This window comes from Muntiacus reevesi, chromosome X (assembly GCF_963930625.1).
Source record: "Muntiacus reevesi chromosome X, mMunRee1.1, whole genome shotgun sequence".
NCBI lineage: Eukaryota > Metazoa > Chordata > Mammalia > Artiodactyla > Cervidae > Muntiacus > Muntiacus reevesi.
The window spans coordinates 145,053,680-145,072,835 of record NC_089271.1 but is presented as its reverse complement, the minus strand read 5'-3'; the positions used below and the strand labels follow the sequence as shown (position 1 = coordinate 145,072,835).

The 19,156-nt window shown below is 40.0% G+C and overlaps 1 long non-coding RNA gene across 3 annotated transcripts in view; it reads right to left on the bottom strand.

Moving 5' to 3' along the window:
• LOC136153257 (uncharacterized) overlaps nucleotides 1-19,156 on the bottom strand; it is a 51,407-nt gene that overhangs the window by 18,718 nt on the left and 13,533 nt on the right. The window lies entirely within an intron of this gene.

Below are 19,156 nucleotides of genomic sequence, written 5' to 3'. Positions count from 1 at the left end.
GGGCGAAATGGTAGCGGGGAGAAGATGGAGCATGCGAGAGGGATCTCAACAGCTGTGTCCAGGGTCCTGGGCAGAGGAATACAGAGCTGACACAGGATGTGAGATGGACTGGGCTGTCTCTACAGGGGTTGGGTAATGGGAGAATGGATGCCCTGCCCTCTGAGAGGGACCCCTCTATAGTGGGGATCCGCCAACTAACAAGAGAGAAATCAATATTGAACACGATGTAGAATCACCAGCGAATCGGACGGCTAAGAGATGTGAATTTTCCAAACAGAATTCATATCTTTGTAAACAAACTATTTGATGACATTTATTCCTTTTTGGTACATGTACTCCCTTTCCTAAAAAAGGAAAAAGAAAAGTGAAGGTGGCTGTTTTCAGGTAGCGGGATCCAGGATGCTAGCTAGCTCTGAGAGTTCCAGGCCCAGAGGGACAGATTGGAGGTGCAGATATTGGTCTAATGGTTTCTGCTAGAGTTTTATGGAATTTTTTAACCTACTGGCAGTCATCTACCTGTTTCCATCATTTTCTAGGAAATCTAAAGCTGAGATTGGAAGTCTAGCTTTGCTTTGAACTGAAGATAAAGCTGCAGCTGTGAGAGTGTCAGTACTTAGGGTGATAGAGCTGAAGGAAACCTCAAAACACACATGTGTGCAGACAGAGACATTTTCAATTCTATTTTTTCCTACTTCATTTTCCATGTAACTGAATAAAATAAAAGATTTTCCAAAGTAGTAATGAATGTATGTGTACATTACTCTCCCAAATCTGATTGCAAGTATATTCAGCTTTCAAATTTTTATTAAAAGACTCTCCCTGAATACACAGTATTTCAAGCAATGTATGAAAGTACATCTATAAAATGAAATTCTCCTGCATGTCTTAGTAATATGACCCTACCCCCTGACCCAAAAGGGTCACTGAATGATGCCTTCCAGCCCGGCCAGATGTGTGCCTATGGTGAAGGCACCTGACACCCTGAACACACACAGAATCTCTTCCAAAATAAGACTCACATTACTCATCTTCTGCATCTTGTTTTTTCCACTCAGTATGAATTCTCAAGATTTATATCTGCATCTTGTCTGTGGCTTGGGCATATTTTGACATGCTTATTGTTCATTTGTAATTTTATATGAATTCGCTGTTTAAATTATGGGCCAATCTCTTCACTTGTTATTAAGTGTGTATCACAAGCCAGGGATACTAACCCAGTAGCTGAATGGTAGTTTGCAAATGCTGTCTCTCTTGTTTTCAAACAATTCTTCAGATATTCTCCACACAAAATGTGTTTTAAATCTCAATAATATTACAACTTCAAAATTATGCAGCTGACAACTCTGAAAGTACAGTGAACAACACTCTAAGTGCAAATAAGTCAGCCTTAGACTTTAAATCATGCAGAGCCCAGAAGATTCAAGATGAAAAGTGAAAAACTGTAGAACAATTCCAGAGTTAACTGTTGATCCTAAGAAAATGAAGTTGTTGCCCTGATTTATCTAAACTCCCTTAAAGTGAGTATCTGATTTTAATTTCACACACACACACGCACTTTGTGTGCTCAGTCACTCAGTCATGTCTGACTCTTTGTGACCCCATGGACTGTACAGCCTGCCAGGCTCCTCTGTGCATGGACTCTCCAGGCAAGAATACTGGAGTGGGTTGCCATTTCCTTCTCCATCATATGTGTATAAAGAGGATGAAAGGACAATTAGATAGTTTTCATCTCCTGCTTACTCCAGCATCTACATCACATTTCTTTATTAAATGTGAGTTAGGGACTTCCCTGGTGGTCCAGTGGTTAACAATCTACCTTGCAATGTGAGAGAAAAAAATATGTGTATTGTAATTGATTATACTTTTTTTGGCATGAGTGTTTTTATTATTTTTTTATCTCTAAAGAATAAGTTTTTATTTTTTTATTATTTATTTATTTTACTTTACAACATTGTATTGGTTTTGTCATACATTGACTTGAATCTGCCATGGCTGTACATGTGTTCCCCATCCTGAACACCCCTCCCAACTCCCTCCCCATCCCATCCCTCTGGGTCATCCCAGTGCACCAACCCTGGGCACCCTGTATCATGCATCAAACCTGATTATACTTTTAAAATGGAAAGTTAAAACTCAAATTCATAAAAATGATTACCTATAAGATGACAGAGGAGCAGCTCAGGATGGAAGATGATATATATTCTCATTAAAAAATAAAATACATATTACTGACTCCAGGTACTGAAAAGGACAAGAAACGATGACCAACCCAGTGGTAAAGAGCAACTCTACTTGCTCAGATTGAATTAGACACATTTCACACTAAAAGGAACTGGCCTTCTTTGGAGAAAAGGCTGATTTTAGGACTAAGTGGGGATTGTAGCAGATGAGTCTGAACCAAACTCTCATATCAGAACACATGTTAAAGAGACAGCAGCCAACCTACAGACTCAGAAGCCAACCAAAAGTCTCTCACAGTCCAAAAATAGAACAGTTTGAACATCAGTGGATTTAAACATCAAGTATATAAACATCTAGAGCACATGATGACACTCTAAAAGAAAAAAAAACTCAATTTTTCACTTCTGGAGGATCCCATAGAAACAATTCACTTATCTTGAAAATCAGAATTAATACAAAAGATTTAAGTGTTAATTCTTCTCTTCTGTGTCAACCAGACATCAGTGTAACCTCATAGTTGATGAAGGAAAGTTTGTCTTAGAATTCCAGCTAATAAATGGAAATGGAATTATAGAATTAAAACATTATCATTTGCAACCATTAATGAAATATAGATCTAGGCCATAAATTTCAAGAGGCTAAGAAAACATGAGTTAAAAGGCAGATGGGAAATGTCATATGGATGGATCAGACTGACAACACCCCACCCCACCCCCACCAAGTGATCAGTCTCAAGGACACAGGAGGAAAGACAACCAGAAATGAAGAGGCTCCTGATATAGGGCTATAGGAAGTACACCACCACATCTCAGGTACTCTTTCCACAAATCTGAATCTGAGCAAGCCTCTATATGTACATCTATTTTATCAATTTAAAGGAAATAGGATAGCCAGAAGAATAGAACCACAGCACAACAGAGACATAATCAGTGTAATCCAGAATGCAGACTCCCCAGGAAAAAGATCCAGCTTGATAAGTAAATAAATAGAGATTTAAAAAAGGACATTTGGATGAAAAGAGATCAAGATTTCAGAGAAATTATGCTTAAAACCACCATGAGCTACTACCACGTATCTATAAGAACAACAAAAAGGAGAAAAAATGGAAAATATCACATTGTCTACTGCGTAGTAACTGTGATGAGTATTATCTTCTAATTTTTACAATTGTCATCTTCACATTTTTGTTAAATAAATATGGTCTGAATATGCAAAAATGCCTACCGAAGCATAGTTTTCACCTAATATCACCTAACAGGGGCTGACATAGTTCAACAAATGTCTCTTTCTTCTTCATAAGTATAACGGCTAGGAGTGTAGGTTCTGGAGACAGACGAGGCCCAAACCGTCATTCCACCACTTATAAAAATGGTATGAACTTCAGAGAACAAGATGGCGGAGGAGTAGGTGGATGTGGAGTACATCTCTCTCCATGGATACATCAGGAATACACCTGAGGCACAGAAGTGCATGGAGAACACCGAGAGCAGACAGGAGTACCTGACCAGTGAAAAGGAATATATAGAACCACAAAAAAACTTGGTAGGAAGAAGGAACTAGGAGGAAAAACAGGAGTGTTAGTAGGACTGGACCTGCCCTCGGCAGGAGGGGGAACCAAAGCAGGGGTGTTATCCCCACATCAAGGCAATTGTCTGAGTTAGAGGAGAAACTCTTAAGGCTGAGAGTCAAACAGCTGATCTGTGGCAGTCTAAATGGAATGAGAATCAGACAGTCCTTGTCGCAGTCATACATACCCCGGACAGGAACGCTGGTCCCCTAGAAGGAGCAGCAGCTGGGAGCTGAAGTTTAGGGATTGTGGAGCAATCCCAGGGCGAGGGCTGATGTTGACAGTGGAAAGACGGACTGAGGGGATGTGAGGGAGGAGATCGTAGTGGGAAATGCCGGTGGAGGAAAGCCAGGCAGCCATGGAAGCAAGGCAATACTGCTGAGTCACACAGGGGATGGAGCCCATCACCATAGCCTCTCTCGCCCCACACACCAGCATCAGCAGCTGAACAATAGCGAGGCTGGCCCATCAAACGCCTGACACACTGAACTACAAAGTAGGGTCCCACCCAGGATGCCCCTTTAAGTGCCTGACGCATCGATCTACAGAGTAGGACCCCGACCAGGGGGCCCCTCTATGTGCCTGACTCGCGGAACAACAGAGAAGGACCCCAGGCGAGGGAGCCTTCCAAGTGACTGAATGGGTGGAGCTACAGAGAACGACTGGCCAAAGAGGCCTTCTGGTCGCCAGCTACAACAGGCTTGAGAAAGACTCTGACTGGACCATAACTCCTGTGGCAGAGGCATTCCATGTCCCTGCACACTTGGTGCTGCCAGGGTCTCCACAAGTCAAGCAGCTGTGCCATCTTCACGCTTAACTCTCACTGGGGCAGAGCTGCCACAGGCAAAAAGTCTGTGTCTATGCGCCCAGGGTCTCTCGGGTCGTGTCTGACTCTTTGCAACCTTGTAGACTGTGGCCCGAAGAAGGCAATGGCACCCCACTCCAGTACTCTTGCCTGGAAAATCCCCTTCCAGGCTGCAGTCCATGGGGCCGCTGAGGGTCTGACACGACTAAGCTACTTCACTTTCCCTTTTCGCTCTCATGCATTGGAGAAGGAAGTGGCAACCCACTCCAGTGTTCTTGCCTGAAGAATCCCGGGGACGGGAGAGCCTGGTGGGCTGCCATCTATGGGGACGCACAGAGTCGGACAGGACTGAAGTGACTTAGCCGCAGCAGCAGCAGCAGACTGTGGTCTGCCAGGCTTCTCTGTCAGAGAGGGGGGATCTCCAGGCAAGAATACTGGAGCGTATTGGCCAATACTGGTTACCATACTATATTTCCTACTTCCCTAGCCGCCAACCCCCCCGAGTACCTGGTGCTGCCAGAACCCTTGCAACCCAAGCAACTGCACCACCTCCACACCTGGCCCTCACAGGGGCAAACCCAAGCCCTCCAGGGTAGCCTCAGGAGCTAAACCCCAGTGAACAAACCACATGTAGAGGTGGAACTAAAACCACAATTGAAAGCCAGGGGCAGTGTGGCTAAGGAAGAAGACCAAAACCTTCCCACCAGCTATATACCTGCAGATTAAACCCACACGGTCTACTAGGCAGACTCTGTGTCTATGGCATATATAAAAGGCCATTGAGAGCTCCCACAAAAGAAAACTCACTAGTTCTGATAGCTGTGGACATTGGAGGCAAGAACACACAGGGGTAGGACTAGATTAGAACCTGAGCTGCCCCCACAGCAGGTCCAGAGATCAGCACAGTGTTGGAGAGCATCCTAGGGAGGTAAGGTGGACTGTGACTCCCAGCGAGGGAAAGGACTCTGACAGCAGTGACTCAAGAAAAGCATTTATTCTTCTTATGTTTTGACTTGTTCTGTAGATTCTTTTGGATTCTTTTTTCTTCCCCCCCTCAACCTTTCCCCCCCTCTGTTGTAGTGGTCAATTTTATTGGCATTAAGAAATCCAATTAAGCTTTGGAGCTTTTTTTTTTCCTCAGTCACATTTTTTACTGTTGTCATAAACCTCTGCCTTTACACTGGGCTTTTGCAGTCTTGTGCAAAAACTCCAATTCTGTGGAGTTTTCCTCTTTATTCTTTTCTCTTCTTTAAACTTTAATATTTATTTTTTAAACCTATTATTATTTTTTTCTACATTTATTCCTTTGTTTGCTTTTCCTACTGTCCTTTCCCCCTTGCAGTTAATCTTTAACATATATAAATCTTTATCTACCTCTATTTAACTTTGCATATCTAGCCTTTGTTTCTTTACTTTCTCTCCTTTCCACTCAACATATTTCTTAGTTTTATTTTCATTGCTTTATTGCCCAACTGACACCTTGATTTAGTTCTCTTTTCCAGTGGGTGCTTTAATTAGTTTTGTTCTGATAGATATAATTTTTGGCTTCCTTTCTTCACCAGGTCAATCTATTCTACTTTATTTTTGTTGGACTGTTTTGATTTTGCTTATGGGTATATATGTATATACTCAGTCACACTTTCTATTGTTATAAACCTCTGCCTCTATGTTGGGCTTTTGCAGTTCTGTGGAGTTTTTCTTTTCTTTTTTCTTTCTTTGGCTGTTTTTCTTGTCTCTTTTTCATAATATTATTAATTTTTTAAACCTATTATATTATTTTCTACATTTATTCCTTTGCTTCCTTTCCTATTGCTCTTTTCCCCTTGTAATTAATTTTTAATGTATATAAATCTTCTTCATCTACCTATATTTAACTTTGCATAACTATTCTTTCTTATCTTTCTTTCCTTTCCTCATATCTGTTATTTTGTTTTCTTCTTCTTTTTTTTTTTTCATTTACTTTTACTAGTTGGAGGCTAATTACTTTACAATATTGTAGTGGTTTTTGCCATACATTGACATGAATCAGCCATGGATTTACATGTGTTCCCCATCCCGATCCCCCCCTCCCGCCTCCCTTCCAATCCCATCCCTCTGTGTCTTCCCAGTGCACCAGCCCCAAGCACTTGTCTCATGCATCCAACCTGGGCTGGTGATCTGTTTCACCCTTGATAATATACATGTTTCAATGCTATTCTCTCAAAACATCCCACCCTCGCCTTCTCCCATAGAGTCCAAAAGTCTGTTCTGTACATCTGTGTCTCTTTTTCTGTTTTGCGAATAGGGTTATCGTTATCATCTTTCTCAATTTCATATATATGCATTAGTATACTGTATTGGTGTTTATCTTTCTGGCTTACTTCACTCTGTATAATGGGCTCCAGTTTCATCCATCTCATTAGAACAGATTCAAATAAATTCTTTTTAATAGCTGAGTAATACTCCATGGTGTATATGTAGCACAGCTTCCTTATCCATTCGTCTGCTGATGGGCATCTAGGTTGCTCCCATGTCCTGGCTATCATAAACAGTGCTGTGATGAACATTGGGGTGCATGTGTCTCTTTCAGATCTGGTTTCCTCGGTGTGTATGCCCAGGAGTGGGATTGCTGGGTCATATGGCAGTTTTATTTCCAGTTTTTTAAGGAATCTACACACTGTTCTTCATAGCGGCTGTACTAGTTTGCATTCCCACCAACAGTGTAAGAGGGTTCCCTTTTCTCCACACCCTCTCCAGCATTTATTGCTTGCAGACTTTTGGATAGCAGCCATCCTGACTGGTATCTCATTGTAGTTTTGATTTGCAATTCTCTGATAATGAGTGATGTTGAGCATCTTTTCCTGTGTTTGTTAGCCATCTGTATGTCTTGTTTGGAGAAATGTCTGGCAGGTCAGGTGGTCTGGTATTCCCACGTCTTTAAGAATTTTCCAGTTTGTGGTGATCCACACAGTCAAAGGCTTTGGCATAGTCAATAAAGCAGAAATAGATGTTTTCTGGAACTCTCTTGCTTTTCTGATAACCCAATGCATATTGGCAATTTGATCTCTGGTTCCTCTGCTTTTTCTAAAACCAGATTGGACATCTGGAAGTTCATGGTTCATGTACTGTTGAATCCTGTCTTGGAGAATTTTGAGCATTACTTTACTAGCATCAAAATCAGGCAAATAATAATTAAAATAATGGAATATACACATAAACAAAGTGAAAACAGTTCAACAAAAATAAAGTAGAATAGATTGACTCGGTGAACAAAGGAAATGAGAAATTGTATTTAACAGTTAAGAAAAAAACTAACTAAAGGGGAAACTGGAAAATAAAACTAAAGCAAGGTGCCAAGTGGGCAATAAAGAAAGCAATCAAAACAAAATAACAGAGGAGGAGCTAAGATGGCGGAGGAATAGGATGGGAAGAACACTTTCTCCACCACAAATTCATTGAAAGATCATTTGAAGGCTGAGCAAACTCCACAAAACAACTTCTGATTGCTAGCAGAGGACATCAGGCACCCAGAAAAGCAGCCCATTGCCTTCGAAAGGAGGTAGGACAAAATAGAAATGATAATAAGAGAGACAATAGAGTTAGGAAAGGAGATTCATCTTGGGAAGGGAGTCTTAAAGAGGAAGTTTCCAAACACTGGGAAATCCTCTCACTGGCGGGTCTGGGGGAAGTTTTCGAAACTCAGAGGGCAACCTAACTGGGAGGAAAAATAAATAAAACCCACAGATTACATGCCTAAAAGCAACTCCCAGCAGAAAAGTACCCCAGACGCTCACATCAGCCACCAGCAAGTGGGGGCTGAATGGAGAGGAGGGGGTGGCACTGCTTAGGGTAAGGACCAGGCCTGAATGCACTGAGGGCAATCGGAGGGAGCTAACGTGAGACAGCAACTTAAACTGCGGGATAGCAAGAGAGAGAGAGAATTAACCTGGGAAAAGCCCTAAGCACTACCCGCACGTTCCCAGAACAAAGGACTGAGCAAATAGCAGAGAAGAGCTAGCCGGCTGGTACTGGCCCATCCCCCACCGGAGGCCGAGACAGGAGAGAGGGGAAGGGGCAAACTCGGCCCCAGAGACAGCATCCCCTACCAAACTGCAAACAGGTTTCCAGCATCTAACCTAAGGCTTCCTGAGATTCTGGAGGGTTGACATCTGCCAGGAGGGTCGCAGCCAGAGATCAGCTCCCCAGAAGAGACACAAGACACACCGGACTGGCGCGCCTGGAAACTGAGGCTGGGACCGTGGAGGAAATAAGGCGCACTGCACCTGGGGAGAGTGCGCTCGTCAAGCTCCTGGTTGCCTGAGCAGCTCCAATGGGGAAGGCACAAAACGCAGGCCCAAATGAGTCTGGGCCTTTGTGGAGTACCCGAGAACCTGAACCTGAGCGGCTTAGGCCTGGGAAGTGCATGCAACTCAGGACCCGCTTCCTGTAAAGCAGCCTGGAGCCTGAGCAGTGTAGACAGGGAAAGCACACATGCTCTGAGCAGGGGCAAACCCAGTGTGGCCGGAACACTGCGAGCACTCCCCACACACACCAGTGATGTTTGTCTGCAGTGCCCCTCCCTCCCCACAGCACGACTGAACAAGCGAACCTAAACAAGAGAACACCTCCGCCACTTTGTGTCAGGGTGGAAATTAGATACTGAAGAGACCTGCAAACAGAAGCCAAATAAACAAAGGGAACTGCTTGAGAAGTGACAGGTGCGTCTACGGCCATACCACCCTGAACGCGCCTGATCTCGGAAGCTAAGCAGGGTCGGGCCTGGTTAGTACTTGGATGGGAGAAGTGACAGGTGCAACAGATTAAAATCCCTGTAGTTAACATTGATTACACTAGAAGGGGCCTATAGATATTGAGAAGTGTAAGCTGGACCAAGGAACTATCTGGAATTGAACCGAACCCACACTGCCCGCAACAGCTCCAGAGAAATTCCTAGATATATTTTTACTATTATTATTATTTTTTATTTAAAAAAACCTTTTTTTCTTCTTTCTTTTTTTTAAGTCCTCTGTTACTCCTCTATTACTCCTTAATTTTCCTTTTTATAACCCACTATAACCTGGCAAAAAAAAAAAAAAGGACCCTATTTTTAAAGCAAACTTCATATATTTTTCTTAAATTTTTTGTTTTTGTTTTTTCTAATATTGTATTTTTAAGAGTCTAAAATCTACTCTACATTTTTAATCTTTGTTTTTCAGTATTTTATATCAATTTGGACAATAGGAATCCAACCTTAAGTACCCATTTTTACTCAGGAGTGTGATTACTAGTTTGATCACTCTCTCCCCCTTTTGACTATCCTTTTTCTCCCCCAGATCACCTCTATTTCCTCCCTCCCCCTTCTCTTCTTAATCCAGTTCTGTGAATCTCTTTGGGTGTTCTGGGCTATGGAGAACACTTAGGGAACAGAGTACTGCCTAGATCTGTCTCTCTCCTCTTGAATCCCCCCTTTTCTCCTCCTGTTCACCTCTATCTCCTTCCTCCCTCTCCTCTTCTTCATGGAACTCTGTGAACCTCTCTGGGTGTCACTTACTATGGAGATTCCCTTCACCATTAACCTAGAAGTTTTATTATCAGTGCTGTATGCATGGAGAAGTCTTGAGGCTACTGGAAGAATAAGACTGAAATCCAGAGGCAAGAGGCTTAAGCCCAAAACCTGAACACCAGAGAACTCCTGACTACAGGGAACATTAATTAATAAGAGATCATCCAAAAGCCTCCATACCTACACTGAAACCAACCACCACCCAAGAGCCAATAAGTTCCAGAGCAAGACATACCACGCAAATTCTCTAGCAATATAGGAACATAGCCCTGAGCGTCAATATACAGGCTGCCCAAAGTGACACCAAACCCATAGACCCATCTCAAAACTCACTACTAGACACTCCATTGCACTCCAGAGAGAAGAAATCCAGTTCCACCCACCAGAACACCGACGCAAGCTTCCCTAACCAGCAAACCTCGACAAGCCAAATGCCCAACCCCACCCACTGGGAGAAACCTCCACAATAAAAAGGACCCACAGACTACCAGAATACAGAAAGGCCACCCCAAACAGAGCACTCTAAATAAGATGAAAAGGCAGAGAAATACCCGGCAGGTAAAGGAACATGAAAAATACCCACCAAGCCTAGCAAAAGAGGAGGAGATAGGGAATCAACCTGAAAAAGAATTTGGAATAATGATAATAAAAATGATCCAAAATCTTAAAAACAAAATGGAGTTACAGATAAATAGCCTGGAGATAAAGATTGAGAAGATGCAAGAAAAGTTTACCAAAGACCTAGAAGAAGTAAAAAAGAGTCAATTAAAAATGAATAATGCAGCATATGAGAGAAAAAACACTCTAGAGGAAACTAACAGTAGAATAACAGAAGCAGAAATTAGGATAAATGAGGTAGAAGATAAAACGGTGGAAATAAATGAAGCAGAGAGGAAAAAAGAAAAAAGAATCAAAAGAAATGAGGACAACCTCAGGGACCTCTGGGACAATGTGAAATGCCCCAACATTCAAATCATAGGAGTCCCAGAAGAAGAAGACAAAAAGAAAGGCCATGAGAAAATACTCGAGGAGATAATAGCTGAAAACTTCTCTAAAATGGGGAAGGAAATAGTCACACAAGTCCAAGAAACCCAGAGAGTCCCAAACAGGATAAACCCAAGGTGAAACACCCCAAGACACATATTAATCAAGTTAACAAAAATCAAACACAAAGAAAAAATATTAAAAGCAGCAAGGGAGAAACAACATATAACACACAAGGGGATTCCCATAAGGATAACAGCTGATCTTTCAATAGAAACTCTTCAGGCCAGAAGGGAATGGCAGGACAGACTTAAAGTAATGAAAGAGAATAACCTACAACCTAGATTGCTGTACCCAGCAAGGATCTCATTCAGATATGAGGGAGAATTCAAAAGCTTTACAGACAAGCAAAAGCTGAGAGAATTCAGCACCACCAAACCAGCTCTTCAACAAATGCTAAAGGATCTTCTCTAGACAGGAAATGCAGAAAGGTTGTATGAAAGAGAACCCAAAACAACAAAGCAAATGGCAATGGGATCATTCTTATCAATAATTACCTTAAATGTAAATGGGTTGAATGCCCGAACCAAAAGACAAAGACTGACTGAACGGATACAAAAGCAAGACCCCTATATATGCTGTCTACAAGAGACCCACCTAAAAACAAGGGACATATACAGACTGAAAGCAAAGGGCTGGAAAAAAATATTTCACACAAACGGAGACCAAAAGAAAGCAGGAGTTGCAATATTCATATCAGATAAAATAGAGTTTAAAATAAAGGCTGTGAAAAGAGACAAAGAAGGACACTACATAATGATCAAAGGATCAATCCAAGAAGAAGATATAACAATTATAAATATATATGCACCCAACATAAGAGCACCACAATATGTAAGGCAAATGATAACAAGAATGAAAGGGGAAATTAACAATAACACAATAATAGTGGGAGACTTTAATACCCCACTCACACCTATGGATAGATCAACTAAACAGAAAATTAACAAGGAAACACAAACTTTATTTTTTTTTTTTTTTTTTTTTTTTTAAATATTATTTTATTAGTTGGAGGCCAATCACTTTACAACATTTCAGTGGGTTTTGTCATACATTGACATGAATCAGCCATATAGTTACACGCATTCCCCATCCCGATCCCCCCTCCCACCTCCCTCCCCACCCGACTCCTCAGGGTCCTCCCAGTGCACCAGGCAAGAGCACCTGACTCATGCATCCCACCTGGGCTGGTGGTCCGTTTCACCATAGATAGTATACATGCTGTTCTTTCAAAACATCCCACCCTCACGTTCTCCCCCAGAGTTCAAAAGTCTGTTCTGTACTTCTGTGTCTCTTTTTCTGTTTTGCATATAGGGTTGTCACCACCATCTATCTAAATTCCGTATATATGTGTTAGTATACTGTAATGTTCTTTATCTTTCTGGCTTACTTCACTCTGTATAATGGGCTCCAGTTTCATCCATCTCATTAGAACTGATTCAAATGAATTCTTTTTAACGGCTGAGTAATATTCCATGGTGTATATGTACCACAGCTTCCTTATGGAAACACAAACTTTAAATGACACAATGGTCCAGCTAGACCTAATTGATATCTATAGGTCATTTCACCCGAAAAAAAATCAATTTCACCTTTTTCTCAAGTGCACACGGAACCTTCTCCAGAATAGATCACATCCTGGGCCATAAACCTAGCCTTGGTAAGTTCAAAAAAATTGAAATCATTCCAGTCATCTTTTCTGACCACAATGCAGTAAGATTAGATCTCAATTACAGGAAAAAAACTATTAAAAATGCCAACATATGGAGGCTAAAAAACACGCTTCTGAATAACCAACAAATCACAGAAGAAATCAAAAAAGAAAACAAAATATGCATAGAAATGAATGAAAATGAAGACACAACAACTCTAAACCCATGGGACACTGTAAAAGCAGTGCTATAGGGAAGGTTCATAGCAATACAGGCTTACCGCAAGAAACAAGAAAGAAGTCAAATAAGTAACCTAACTCTACAACTAAAGCAACTAGAGAAGGAAGAAATGAAGAACCCCAGGGTTAGTAGAAGGAAATAAATCTTAAAAATTAGGGCAGAAATAAATGCAAAAGAAACAAAAGAGACCATAGCAAAAATCAACAAAGCTAAAAGCTGGTTTTCAGAAAAGGTGAATAAAATTGATAAACCGTTAGCCAGACTCATCAAGAAACAAAGGGAGAAGAACCAAATCAACAAAATTAGAAATGAAAATGAAGAGATCACAACAGAAAACACTGAAATACAAAGGATCATGAGAGAGTACTACCAGCAGGTACATGCCAATAAAATGAACAACTTGGAAGAAATGGACAAATTCTTAGAAAAGTATAACTTTCCAAAACTGAACCAGGAAGAAATAGAAAATCTTAGCAGACCCATCACAAGCACAGAAATTGAAACTGTAATCAGAAATCTTCCAGCAAACAAAAGCCCAGGACCAGATGGCTTCACAGCTGAATTCTACCAAAAATTTAGAGAAGAGCTAACACCTATCTTAGTCAGACTCTTCCAGAAAATAGCAGAAGGTAAACTTCCAAACTCATTCTATGAGGCCACTATCACTCTAATACCAAAGCCAGACAAAGATGCCACAAAAAAAGAAAACTACAGGCCAGTATCACTTATGAATATAGATGCAAAAATCCTTAACAAAATTCTAGCAAACAGAATCCAACAACATATTAAAAAGATCATACATCATGACCAAGTGGGCTTTATCCCAGGAATGCAAGGATTCTTTAATATCTGCAAATCAATCAATGTAATACACCACATTAACAAATTGAAAGGTAAAAACCATATGATTATCTCAATAGATGCAGAAAAAGCCTTTGACAAAATTTAACATCCATTTATGATAAAAACTTTTCAGAAAGCAGGAATAGAAGGGACATACCTCAACATAATAAAAGCTATATATGACAAACCCACAGCAAACATTATCCTCAATGGTGAAAAATTGAAAGCATTTCCCCTAAAGTCAGGAACAAGACAAGGGTGCCCACTCTCACCACTACTATTCAACATAGTTTTGGAAGTCTTGGCCACAGCAATCAGAGCAGAAAAGGAAATAAAAGGAATCCAGATGGGAAAAGAAGAATTAAAACTCTCACTGTTTGCAGATGAGATGATCCTCTACATAGAAAACCCTAAAGACTCTACCAGAAAATCACTAGAGCTAATCAATGAATATAGTAAAGTTGCAGAATATAAAATTAACACACAGAAATCCCTTGCATCCTATACACGAACACTGAGAAAACAGAAAGAGAAATTAAGGAAACAATACCACTCACCATTGCAACAAAAAGAATAAAATACTTAGGAGTATATCTACCTAAAGAAAAGAAAGACCTATATATATGAAACTATAAAACACTGATTTAAGAAATCAAAGAGGACACAAATAGATGGAGAAATATACCGTGTTCATGGAGTGGAAGAATCAATATTGTGAAAATGACTATACTACCCAAAGCAACATATAGATTCAGTGCAATCCCTATCAAGCTACGAACGGTAATTTTCACAGAACTAGAACAAATAATTTCACAATTTGTATGGAAATACAAAAAACCTCGAATAGCCAAAGTAATCTTGAGAAAGAAGAATGGAACTGGAAGAATCAACCTGCCTGACTTCAGGCTCTACTACAAAGCCACAGTCATCAAGACAGTATGGTACTGGCACAAAGACAGAAATATAGATCAATGGAACAGAATAGAAAGCCCAGAGATAAATCCACGTACCTACGGACACCTTATCTTCGACAAAGGAGGCAAGGATATACAATGGAAAAAGATGATCTCTTTAACAAGTGATGCTGGGAAAACTGATCAACCACTTGTAAAAGAATGAAACTAGAACACTCTCTAACACCATACACAAAAATAAACTCAAAATGGATTAAAGATCTAAATGTAAGATCAGAAACTATAAAATTCCTAGAGGAGAACGTAGGCAAAACACTCTCCGACATAAATCGCAGAAGGATCCTCTATGACCCACCTCCCAGAATATTGGAAATAAAAGCAAAAATAAACAAATGGGACCTAATGAAACCTAAAAGCTTTTGCACAACAAAGGCAACTATAAGCAAGGTGAAAAGACAGCCTTCAGAATGGGAGAAAATAATAGCAAATGAAGCAACAGATAAATGATTAATCTCAAAAATATGCAAGCAACTCCTGCAGCTCAATTCCAGAAAAATAAATGACCCAATCAAAAAATGGGCCTGCCTCTTGAGAAATCTGTTTGTAGGTCAGGAAACAAGAGTTACAAATGGAAATCGAACAACAGACTGGTTCCAAATAGGGAAAGGAGTATGTCAAGGCTGTATATTGTCACCATCTTTATTTAACTTATATGCAGAGTACATCATGAAAAATGCTGGACTGTATGAAACAAAAGCTGGAATCAGGATTGCTGGGAGAAATATCAATAACCTCAGATACGCAGGTGACACCACCCTTATGGCAGAAAGCAAAGAACTAAAGAACCTCTTGATGAAAGTGAAAGAGGAGAGTGAAAATGCTGGCTTGAAGCTCAACATTCAGAAAACTAAGATCATGGCATCTGGTCCCATCACCTCATGGGAAATAGATGGGGAAACAGTGACAGACTTTATCTTTTGGGGCTCCAAAATCACTGCAGATGGTGACTGCAGCCATGAAATTAAAAGACACTTACTCCTTGGAAGAAAAGTTATGAGAAACCTAGACAGCATATTAAAAAGCAGAGGCATTACTTTGACGACAAAGGTCCATCTAGTCAAGGCTGTGGTTTTCCAGTAGTCATGTATGGATATGAGAGTTGGACTATAAGGAAAGCTGAGCACCGAAGAATTGATGCTTTTGAACTATAGTGTTGGAGAAGACTCTTGAGAGTCCCTTGGACAGCAAGGAGATGCAACCAGTCCATCCTAAAGGAAATCGGTCCCGAATATTCATTAGAAGGACTGATGTTGAAGCTGAAACTCCAATACTTTGGCCACCTGATGCAAAGAACTGACTCATTGGTAAAGACCCTGATGCTGGGAAAGATAGAAGGCGGGAGGAGAAGCGGACGACAGAGGATGAGATGGTTAGATGGCATCACTGACTCAATGGACATGAGTTTGAGTAACTCTGAGAGTTGGTGATGGACAGAGAGGCCTAGCATGCTGCAGTCCATGGGGTCACAGAGAGTCACACATGACTGAGCGACTGAACTGAACTGCTTGATTTTGTAACTGCCATTTGTCTGAGGGTTCATCTTTGGATCCTCATTTTTGGATATTTGTTTTAATTGCACTTAATGCCATAACAAACCATGTGTGGAATCTTCATTCCTGACCAGAGACCAAGCCCTGAGCCTTTGCAGTGGCAGCACTGACTCCAAGACGCTAGACTACCAGAGAACTAACTATAGGGAGTATCAGATAGTGAGAACTCACACAACGAAAACCACTTGAATACAAGACCCAGCATCCCCAACCACCAGTAGCACCCTGGGCAGGACACCTCATCTAAACAACAAACAAAACAAAAATACAAACCCAGTCATCAGCAGACAGGATTACCGCCTCACTCAGTCTTGCCCATCAGAGGAAAAACAAACGAACAAACAAAAACAAAGCACAAATCTCACTCTGTAGGAAACTCACAAACACCACTGGACCAACCTTAGGAGTGCAGAAACCAAAAGGAAGAAAGAATTCAATCTTCTTCAAGGAAAGAATTCAACTTTCCTTGAAGCCTGGGAAAAGGAGACCTCAAACACAATAAGTTAAAAAAAAATATTGAAAAGGCAGAGAAAAACTGCACAAATGAAGGAACAAAGTAGAAACACAGAAGTCCAAATAAATGAAGAGGAAATAGGCAAACTACCTGAAAAACAATTCAGAATAGTGATAGGAAAGATGATCAAAAACCTTGAAAACAAAATTGAGAAAATGCAAGAATCAATTAAAGATGTAGAAGAATTAATGAATAAACATACAGAGACAAACAATACAATTGCTGAAATTAAAAGTGCTCTAGAAGGAATCAATAGCAGAATATCTGAAGCAAAAGGACGAATCAGTGAGCTGGAAGATAAAATGTTCAAGATAACTTCTGAAGAGCAGAATAAAGAGAATGAAAAGAACTGTGGACAGTCTCAGAGACATCTGGGACAATATTAAATGCACCAGCATTTGAACTATAGGGTTCCCAGAAGAAAAAGAGAAAAAGAAAGAGTATGAGAAAATTTTTGAAGAGATTATAGTTGAAAATTTCCCCAAAATGGAAAAAGGAAATAGTCAATCAAATCCAAGAGGCGCCAAGAGGCGCCAAGAGTCCCATACAGGATAAACCCAAGGAGAAACATGCCAAGACACAAATAAATCAAACTAAAAAAGACTAAACACAAAGAAAGAATATTAAAAGCAGCAAGGAAAAAGCAACAAGTAACATACAAGGGAAACCCCATATGCTTAACAGCTGATCTTTCAGCAGAAACTCTGCAGGCCAGAAGGGAATGGCAGAATATATTTAAAGTAGTGAAAGGGAAAAATCAACAACCAAGATTACTGTACCTGCAAGGATCTCATTCAAAACTGATGGAGAAGTAAAAAGCTTCTCAGACAACCAAAAGTTAAACGAATTCAGAACCACCAAACCAGTTTTACAACAAATGTTAAAGGGACTTACATAGTCAAGAAATACAAGAGAAGAAAATAGATCTACAAAACCAACCCCAAACAATTAAGAAAATGGCAATAGGAAAATGTATATCAATAATTACTTTAAATGTAAATGAATTAAATGCTCCAACAAAAAGAAACAGACTGGCTGAATGGATACAAAAACAAGACATATATATGCTGTCTACAAGAAACCCACTTCAGACCTGAAGACACATATGGATTGAAAGTGAAAGGATGGAAAAATATATTCCATGCAAATTGGAAACAAAAGAAAGCTGGAGTAGCAATGCTCATATCAGACAAAATAGACCTTAAAATAAAGAAGATTACAAGAGATAAGGAAGGACACTACATAATGATCAAGGGATCAATCCAAGAGGAAGACATAGCAATTGTAAATAGCTATGTTCCCAACATAGGAGCACCTCAATACATAAGACAAACACTAACAGACATGTAAGGAGCAACTGACAGTAACACAATAATAGTAGGAGACTTTAACACCCCACTCACACCAATGGACAGATCATCAAAACAGAAAATTAATAAGGAAACACAAGGTTTAAATGATACATTAGAGGAGAAGGATATCATTTATATCTTCAGGACATTCCATCCAAATGCAGAAGAATACACCTTCTTCTCAAGTGAACATGAAACATTCTCCAGGATAGACCACATCTTGGGTCACAAATCAAACCTCAGTAAATTTAAGAAAACTGAAATTGTATCAGGCATCTTCTCCAACCACAATGCTATGAGACTAGATATCAATTACAAGAAAAAAAGTGTAAGAATCACAAACACATGGAGATTAAACAACACATTTCTAAGTAAACAACAGGTTACTGAGGAAATCAAAAGAAAAATAAAAAAATTTCTAGAAACAAATGACAATGAAAACACAACAACTCAAAACCTATGGGATACAGTGAAAGCAGTTCTAAGAGGGAAGTTTTTAGCAATACAATCCTTCCTCAAGAAAGAAGAAAACATCAAATAGACAACCTAACTTTACACCTAAACAACTGGAAAAAGAAGAACAGAAAAAAAAATTAGTAGAAGGAAAGGAATCATGAAGATCTGAGCAGAAATAAATGAAAAGGAAATGAAAGAAAGAGTAGTAAAGATTACTAAAACTAAAAGCTGGTTCTTTCAAAAGATAAACAAATATGACAAATCTTTAGCCAGACTCATCAAGAAAAAAAGAGAGGAGAATCTAATCAACAAAATTAGAAATGAAAAAGAAGCTACAACAGACAATGCAGAAATACAAAGGATTATGAGACTATCATGAACAACTATATGACAATAAAATAGATAACCTGGAAGAAATGGGAAGATTCTTAGAAAA